Below are 9,260 nucleotides of genomic sequence, written 5' to 3' on the forward strand. Positions count from 1 at the left end.
AGAAGAGACATGCTTTCAGATTTCTGCTGAGTTGTCTTCTCCTTTCATGGAAATTATAGTAATAGGAAGTAATAAATGTTCAGGTGTGCTATCAGGCACAGAAGGAGACTGAACTTCTGTTATGTTCTGGTGAAGTCCTCTAACCATTAAAATATGGGATAAGAGAATGGGACGGGATATTTCTTTTCTTGTTGTTGCGAGGAAGACTGACACTCCCTACTTCAAGCCCCCAGCTTGGCTCCTAAACCATGTTTGCCTCACAGTGTCTAAATGCCATGAAATTTAAGTTTTGCCTCTTCTTAAATAAAACTTAACCATCACTGGCATTTGTCATTCGCTTAATGAAATTCCATCTGGGAAGAAGTAAAGCAAGAAAGTCAGCTGTGCATTGATGCATTCTCTTACAGCTGCAGTCCTCAAAGACTTCCACTAGATGCCTCTATTGTTATTAAACTTCCGAAATGTAATTCCTGTTTAGTCTAACCATTTAAGCCATGTTATCAAGACCTTTTCTCTTGATGTTGCAACTAAAGTACATTATTTGCAATCACTAAAAAAGCCCCCAAGCCCATTTCAAAGCACACATCTCATCAGATTTATACAATATACAAAGCAACTTTATGCTGCTAGTTTCTACGATCATTTTATTAATTCATAACCCCCTCCCAACTACCAGTCAAAAAAGGGTCACATGTGGACTCATATGCAAAAAGTAGACATCTGAATAAAACATATGTCCTTCCAAGTGATGACTGTACTGTTTAAGAAATAAGGAGGCCTGTGCAATGGGTTGTTGGCTCTGTGGTGACGCACACTAAAATTCAATTTCTTTAATTGCAATATTCAAGCTAAGACTACAAGGAAGGATTTCTTTCCCACTTTTTTCCATTTGGGTATTAGTACAGCTTTCTTGTGGAACACCCTGTATCCTGGCTAAGAAGCTAATTATTCCATTCAAAAGAAGTCAAATTCTGCTGTATAAACTGTAATAAGGGACGCCTCCCAATGGTACCCTTGCCCTTAAGCTACTTATAATAAAAGTCCAGAGAGGAATTGCTACTCTTTGGCAAGTTTGCCAGGTACCTGTTTTGCTAATTATTAACTGAGAAGCAATGTGGGTCCTGAAGGAGCCAAGGGAAGTTTGGTAATAAATTCCTTCTCTGTCTCCTAAGTAGATCCATAGAGAGGGAGATTTTCTCACAAAATATGAGACCTTTGTGACAGGGATCTTGTCTCTATAGCTTCCTGTAAACTGTCAGTCTTGATTGCTGGTGTAACACAATAACAATGCCAAATAAAAACATTTCTACCATCTGCTCTAAAGGGAGGAGCCTTGGAACCTCCCTACTAAAGTCACTCTGGAAAATGATGCCATGAGTCACTAGGAACAATGGTTCATGCATGCTCAGTTTTTCCTCAGTTTTTCAGCTTTGCTTACAATCACTTTGCTTGAAGGGCCTAAACTTTGAAGGTAATTCACTTAGTAGCTGGCATCCAGTAAAGAGTGCTAGAATAACTTCAAATAAGCCACAGGGGAGAGAGAAAGCTCGTGGGATTAGGCGGAGTATGCATTTCTTCATTCCTGAACATATGGTTGTTGCTTGCAAATTAGGAAACAACCTTTCTTTTCAGCGTCCAGATGCGGTGCTGCACAGTGGGTGGCTCCCAAGGAGGTTCCCTTTGCCCAGAGCAGCTCCACCCCACAGCTGAATAAAAAGGATGTTACCAGAAATGTCTATAAAGGCCTCTTTTTCCCATCTTAAAATAGAATGAAAGGAAGGAGATGATCCAGAATCAGGTCAGAAGCAGCTTCCCAGAAGGGGAAGAAAGAGTCATCAATGTTCTGTAAAGAACTCTGTATCCGGGTGTGCTGAATTCTGTGGAAAATTATTAAATCCTTCATTTTCAGAAAAAAAGGACCCAAAATCTTTGGCTCAACAAGTCAAGGGGAAATTATTTTTATGGTCCAGCACAGCATTTGTTCTCAGCTACCAAGTTTGGGATGTCCACTACTCCTGCTACAGAGCACTACTGAGGTCTGCTCCCCAGCTGACTGACTGCCAGGACCACATGCCACTCAACAGCTTTTCTGTCAGAATTTCTGCATTTGATATGTTCCCCTGCTAAAAAAAAAAAAAAAAAATCCAAGTCTACCATCTTTTTGAAAAGTCCTCTTCTTTATAGTAGTCTACACAAATTTAGTATACAAGTAAGGGTTAAATTAATCACAACCTAATAATTTGCAGTATATCCTGGTGGGGCTGGGTGAGCTGAGACGGCTCAAGTACAGTAAATTTGCAAGTGGTTTTACTAGTACGTGCAGTGTCCACAGTGTGGGGCTGTTTGCTAGTACATGTCAGTTGTGCAAGCCCAGGCTTTTTTGCTTTCAGGGCAGTGGCAAACACCACTGCTGCAGACTCCAGTTTGATTTGAAAACCCCTTGAAGTTCGTGTGCAGTGGACGCATTTGTTTTCATCATTTAAGTCATTCAGCTAAAGTTCTCTACATTTCTGTATGAAGTCAGATTCTGTTTATGAACTGGATGTAGCTAGTATCAAATATCTTCCCTGAGACTGACATCTATCCTACTCAAACAGGGTTAGATTGCAGTAAAGGAGCAGAGCTTCATTTATGTTGGACTGCTGTGCATTAAACATCCCTGTTCTTCAGTCTGGGTTTGTTTGTAAGAGCCACAGAGAGAATTAAACAACATAGGAAAGACTTTCTAAAGAAGAGAACACAAATTTTGAATATAAGTATATCAGATATATCTGTGAAAAACTTTGATATACTCAGTTACGTTGTTGTCTTTATGCTCCTTCTGTCACTTTTCAGTCCAACAGTGTTGATTATGCTCAAGCATTTCAACACTTGCTTTGTGGTTCCTTGTTTCAATTGCAACAACTGGAGAGTTAGAGACAGACACTTCATATTCTGTATGTGAAGTTGATACTGGAGCACCAAAAAGCTTTTTGACTTCTGTGAGCTAAAAGAACAGTTGTCATTTGGTCTAACCTACCAGCAAAATAACCCTATGCAACACCTTCTTCCTCGGTTGGACTCTTACCCTATGTTTGTAATAGATCTGGATGTCTTTCTTGATAGGCTGATGGGCAGCCACTGGAATCAAATCCACAGCATCAGCAGGTGACCTGTAAGCATTTAATTACCTTTCCGTGTAAAATTCATTCCATGTCTGCAATACATTCTTGTCTGCATTCTTTTTACAGCCATCAGTTTGCCTTCTAATGAAGAAATGTTGTAGTGAGTATTCAGCTGGGTATTTGTGGGCTGATCTAGACAACTGCTATTTAAAAACCAAAGTCTCATACCATACAACAGCACAAGGGGGCATGAGTTTTCAAAATATTTTCTTATTGAATGGTTTTCATTGCTGGCTTTGCCTGAAGGAAGAGATACCTGCTAATTCCTAGAAGTCCTTCCAGCTTGATCTTCTGTGTACTCATCGAGTTGATGAGTACTTAAACCCAGATATCCAGAAAGCTCATTTGTGAGCAAGGTGCCCTGAATTCACCTTGCCTCATTTACTGCAAAGGGTTCAAAACTGTGCCGTATCTATTTTTACTCACTGATTTTTTGAAATCACACATATCTGTGTGAACATCTGGGTGAAGCTTTTGGAGATTGAAAATATAAATTTAAACATGAGTTCCAATCTATTTTTCATCACTGTTAATATTTTAAGCAGGAACACCTATAATGTCAGCACCTTGCCTGAGTGACTGTCAACCAACACTTAGCAAAACGTGTGTGTGTGTATGTGTGTATATATAAAGACACTTGATGCTTGCGTCTACATGGGTAAGAAAAGGTCATTTTAGCAAATATTCTATTTACAATAATTTTTAGTAGCTAAGTTAGTGCCTGAATTTTTTGTCTCTGGAGTGGAAGAATGCTCTTGTCTGTTGTGTCTAAAATTGTTGGAGGAGGAGGATCATTTTTACCCCCTGTACATCTCTTCATGAGAGCTTTTTAATAATGTTGGCTGCCTAACACACATTTTAAAATCTTTAATCTTAGATGGTGAGGTCTAAGTAATGTTGAAACTAGTAAAACCTTCCATACAACTAACTAGATAATGTGGCTTTTTCTGTAGCAGCCAGTGCAGGTACAGTATCTCTAATCTGATTTTACCAGATTCTGTTCCTTGCAGGATGCTGTTCTCCAGTTGCTTATCATATTGCCAGTCTTCAGGCAAATTTCCCAGGTTGTTTCTCTCATGGGCTCTGTTTGGAAACTGAAAACTGTTCTGGATATCTAAAATAAGGAGATAAGATCTCATTTTAGAGAGGCTAACAATTCTTGGGTTTACTTGAAATATTTAAACATTACTTCAAATTTGGCAAGATCATCTCCTTTAAATATGGGGGATATGGGTTCTGTCAGCAACCTAATGAATAGCCACTGAAATTTGACCAAGCTATTAGTATCTGGGAACATAAATCCCAGCTGTTCAAAAACAACCTAGACTCTAAAGCATAGTCTGAGAAATCTCACTTGGAAAGGCTGTCAAATTTACAAATGTCCTTAGCACGCTATTATTGGACCAACAGATATTTCATTGTATTTTAAACGAATTTCCACTTATGAAGCAGCTATCCCTTTCTTCCTCCTGAAATAAAGTATAATTAAGAGTTTTCCAGGGAGGAACTGGGAAGCAGTGATTAGGCCTGTACATGCAGAGAAACAGAGCCTTGATCGCCAGCTGCTGGGCAACACAGCTGCTTCTTCCAGACTGGCCTGGGTGGTCCATAGGAAGCAGAAAGACCCGGAGTCAGGTGAGGGGGAGAGCCAAACTTTTGCAGGTCACCTGGAAGACTCTTGAGAATGTTACCTTTTCCTTACTTATTCTCCCTATTCTCATCTTCATTGACGATGATTTCTGATGGTGGGAGGTTTTTTGTTGTGTGATTTTCTTTGTCTCTCATATCTCAGTTGCATGGCAGAAACCTGTATTATTTTGGCATGGTTCATTAGCAGTATGTCAAACAACAAGAACATTTTAAAGTGCAAAATCCACTTCTAACAATATATAAAGGGCAAAACTGCATTATTTTCACACCTTGCCAGAACAATTGTTTCTTACCACAGAAGCAATTAATGTTACATCATCTTTCTTTTCATATTACAGTCACAGTGCTTGACTCAGGAAAGGTAATTTTCAGTTTTCTGTGTTACCATTACATACACATATGGAGTTTTATTCATGAAAAAATTATTCTAATTTTGAATAAAACTTCTGAAATCTCTTGAGAGGCTAAAGATGAATAATAAAGAAACCATTCAGCGCTTCTTGAAATGGACTCATTACAATGAAGATTGCCAATATTTTTTTCCTTTCATGTTTCTGGAAAAAAATCCCTAGAAATGCTGCAAAGATAAAAAAAAGTCTTCCACAGCAGAACTAAGACTTCTGTTTAAAAATCTATTGAAACATTGTCTTAGCTAATATTACTAGAGGGACAAAAAATATTAAATATGCAAGGTTTTTCATAACACAGAAGTCTCCAGCCATGGCTCAGACAGAGACCATTACTGTCATTTCACATTTATATCAATTAGTGTTCTATCCTTACCTTGCATACTGCTTTTCATCTTGTCGTCAGATATTGAAATAGAAATGTGAAAAGTTTCCTTGGGGTATGGTTTAGGGAGGGAGAGGAAGTAATTTAGAGAAGATGTTAGAGGGAATGAGTTGTGAGAGAAGAGTGGAAGCCACATTTAGGAGAAAGTATAACAGTTAATATTGAAAGGTCCTTGGTTTAAGTCAGTATTAAAATAATTAACTGAGGGGATCTTTCAAACTTTGGTGATAGCAATAAAAGACATAAATTAGCAAACAGAAGAAAAGATGAATGATGTCATTTGCAGTCTGTGAACCAAATAAATGGAAGAAAATGTGTCTGAAATATAACAAGGACACAACAAAGAATTTTGTATTTTAGTTAATATATCATGCTTTTAAACAAAATTAGCCATACATGTGCATAATGAAAATACCCATAGCTACACTTCATGTTTATTACCAGCAAAATGTCACCTCATGGTGGTAAGAAACCCATAATTTTGTTGTTCAATAAATTTCTGATACAGGGTTTCTGAATTGTTCCATGACAGATTTACTTTTGGACATTGAAAATCATTGAACTGGCTTAAAAGGGACTCACTTTCAACAGATGGGAACCTTGCTTTTTCTAAAGTTGTCTTGAGAATATCCTCATCTGAAAATCCTAATATTAATATATGAAAATTGTTATGTTATTTTCAAAATCATGACCGTAAAGTCCAATATCCTTTAGCAGTCCCTCGAGTCAGAGTTAATAAAATTCCAGCTATAGATTTTTCACCCCCACGGTTGGCAGAGAAATGCTATATAATTACAGGCTACAGGCTGGTTGATGGTGACTTCATGAGTCACACAAAAGGATAATGGGACATTTCTTTAATAAAATGCGTTTAATGAGTAATGTTTCTACTTATTCCTTTCTCATTTTAAATTGATACTTTAGCTTGATATCTCTGATTTCCTACATTTCCAGAAAAATGCTTCACATACTAGAATATACATAACTATGAGTCATGGGCTTTTCTGATTTTTGTTAAATTGTCAGTTTAATAACACAAGGTGTGAGAAGACAGTCAGCACCACATCAGATAAAATGCCAGTAGCAGCTCACTGGGAATGAAATAGCAGCAGTGTGGTTTCACTCCAGACTTCTTCATAGAACTGTGTTCCTTGATGCCATTCAGTAGTCCATTCCCATTTAAATGAAATTCACACCTGATATAGAAAAGAATTAAATTTAAAATGCTGAAATGTAATAATATAGAAATAAATAGTACATAAACTATAGCTTCATCTAATATTATCTGCATTTGTGCTTATTTTTTTCATTCTTAATTCATAGGATTATGAAATATACTTTTGTTTTCAAACAGCTGGGGATGACATTTCTGGTTTGTAAATCTTCAAATTGATTAATTAACACTTAATATATTACCATATTTATAATCTCAGAAACATTATATTTTAAACAACAACAAAAAAAGTTTTTTGCATTTCTCCAGGCTTGCACCTCTGTGTTTCTCCATTTACCCCTTGCTAGCCTATTTATCAGACCACCTCTTTTTCTCTACCTTGTACCCATCCAGCACAGGCTCCCCTGTCAGAAGGCAGTCAGCAACTACTCTTACTTGCACGTGCCACACACAAACACTCAAGTTACTGTTTCTCTTGGCCACCAGGTTGTGTTCCAGAGAAAGAATCCAGTTTCCAACCAATGAAATACTTTCTTTCCTATTCAGGATCACAGAATTGAACTGAGAGCCCGAACTGGAGTAAAGGGATACTGTTTAATCTAATCTGGACTTAATGCCATGGTTGTAGCAGGTTTGGTTACAGCACAGCGCAGATGCTTTAATAATGTTCAGACCTTCTTAAAGACCACAATATCTCCTTGTCATCCTGCTGATGACAATGGTATTTGTCAGGGCCTTCTTTATATCCAGGCTGTAGTGACCAAAGTTAAACAACGAAAAAGTGTCTTCCTAAACCTTGTCACTGACTGGATATCTTACGCCTGGGAGCACAAATATACTTTATCCTATGTAAAGTAAGTGTGCTTGGTTTTTTTTTCTTCATGTCCAATTCCTGTGGAGCTTCCTCTTTCTTTGAGTTACATAATTTAGTGGCTTCAGAAGGTTTTTTCCCCTTTTTCAGTCAAGCCCAACAAAATGCATGCCAATTATTAAAGGAAGACATAAAATTCTTCATCCTGTGTGTGGTAAGATTATCACTAATGCATTCAGGACAACAATTTTTCTTCATGATTGAAGCAATATAAAGTCTAAGACATTGTTTGTTTTGTAGTAAAGATCTGAAATTGATGCCCACTTAAAATACATTTTTTAAATTTTGTTAACAACATTTTGTGATAATGAATCATCTTACAGAAAACTCACAGCTATTTCTTATTGTGCTAAAGTCTCACAAGAAACTTAACATAGGGAATTGTTTAAACCACAGTAGATTAAAACCCTTAAAGAATTAGTAATATAAGGAAAGGGAAAAATACAAATATTTTTCTTTATTGAATATACAGTTAAAAAAGTAAAAGATGCCCAACAATATTCATATGCTGCGTACTGACATTACTTGAATGAATCTCATGAATTTTTAGCTGAAGTCTTTTATACCATGACGAATATATTGCTATTTAAGAGCTATTCTGTTCAAAGTAAAAAGGATACATACATAAAAGCAAAAATGATAATCAACTTAAACCAGTCAAAAGATAAACCCATTTTAATGGACCAGCTATAACATGAAAATAGGCAGCATTTATGATCCATCTAAATGGATATGGAGAGAGTGATTAAGTATTCAGCTGAGAGCCATATGACGTTGAGGTGGGTTTTCTTTTTAGTCCCTAGGAAAAAAATCAAATCTAATGGAAAGTAAAAGCTCTACACTTTGAGTGCACTTTTTGGAAATCTGGAAAACAAAAGTGTTTAAGTCAAGAGGGTGATAAAAGAGGATATGGGGAGTTGAGTGCACTTTTCTTTAATCTCATTAGCTATATTGAGAGTAGCCAAAAGCTGAATGACAGCTTTACTTAAATTCTGTGATTCTCAGAGGCTTTGGGTATTTGGCTATAGCATTAACTGCATCAGTTTTAATGTACTTCACTCTAAATAATAAAATATAAATACTAGTCTTTCCTTCTTTCAAAAATGAGAAAATGTCCTCATTAAGGCATGGTATAAGACTAAAAAAGATTATTGCTTGTATTTCGAAAAGAACTGCATACATTCTAGCTAAATTGGCTTTTCTACCTACTTTGCAGACATTTACCCTATTATTCTCTCATAAAATAAAACTAACAAATCATAAAGCTGTTTTCAAAGTTTTAAAAGGGCTATTCTATTTATTTGGCATTTCACATCATTCTCCCTTAAAAAAAATTAAAGATGCTTGAGAATTGGTACTTTAATATCCTGAAAACATGGAAACATATTCTCTATAGGAGTATCTGAAGAAAAAGATAGCTTCTCTTTCTTTTAGTCTATGTATAGATGAATATTGCCAGATTTCTAACATTGCTCCTTATCTAAGACTTCATCAGGTGCCTGTAGTGATTCATGCAAACATATTGCAAGTACCAAGAGATACTGCAGAGTTATGTATTGAAATAGGAAAAAAACCCCACAACTAAACTCCAGAGACTGATAAGAATACA

The sequence above is a fragment of the Corvus cornix genome, chromosome 3 (assembly GCF_000738735.6).
Source record: "Corvus cornix cornix isolate S_Up_H32 chromosome 3, ASM73873v5, whole genome shotgun sequence".
Lineage (NCBI taxonomy): Eukaryota > Metazoa > Chordata > Aves > Passeriformes > Corvidae > Corvus > Corvus cornix.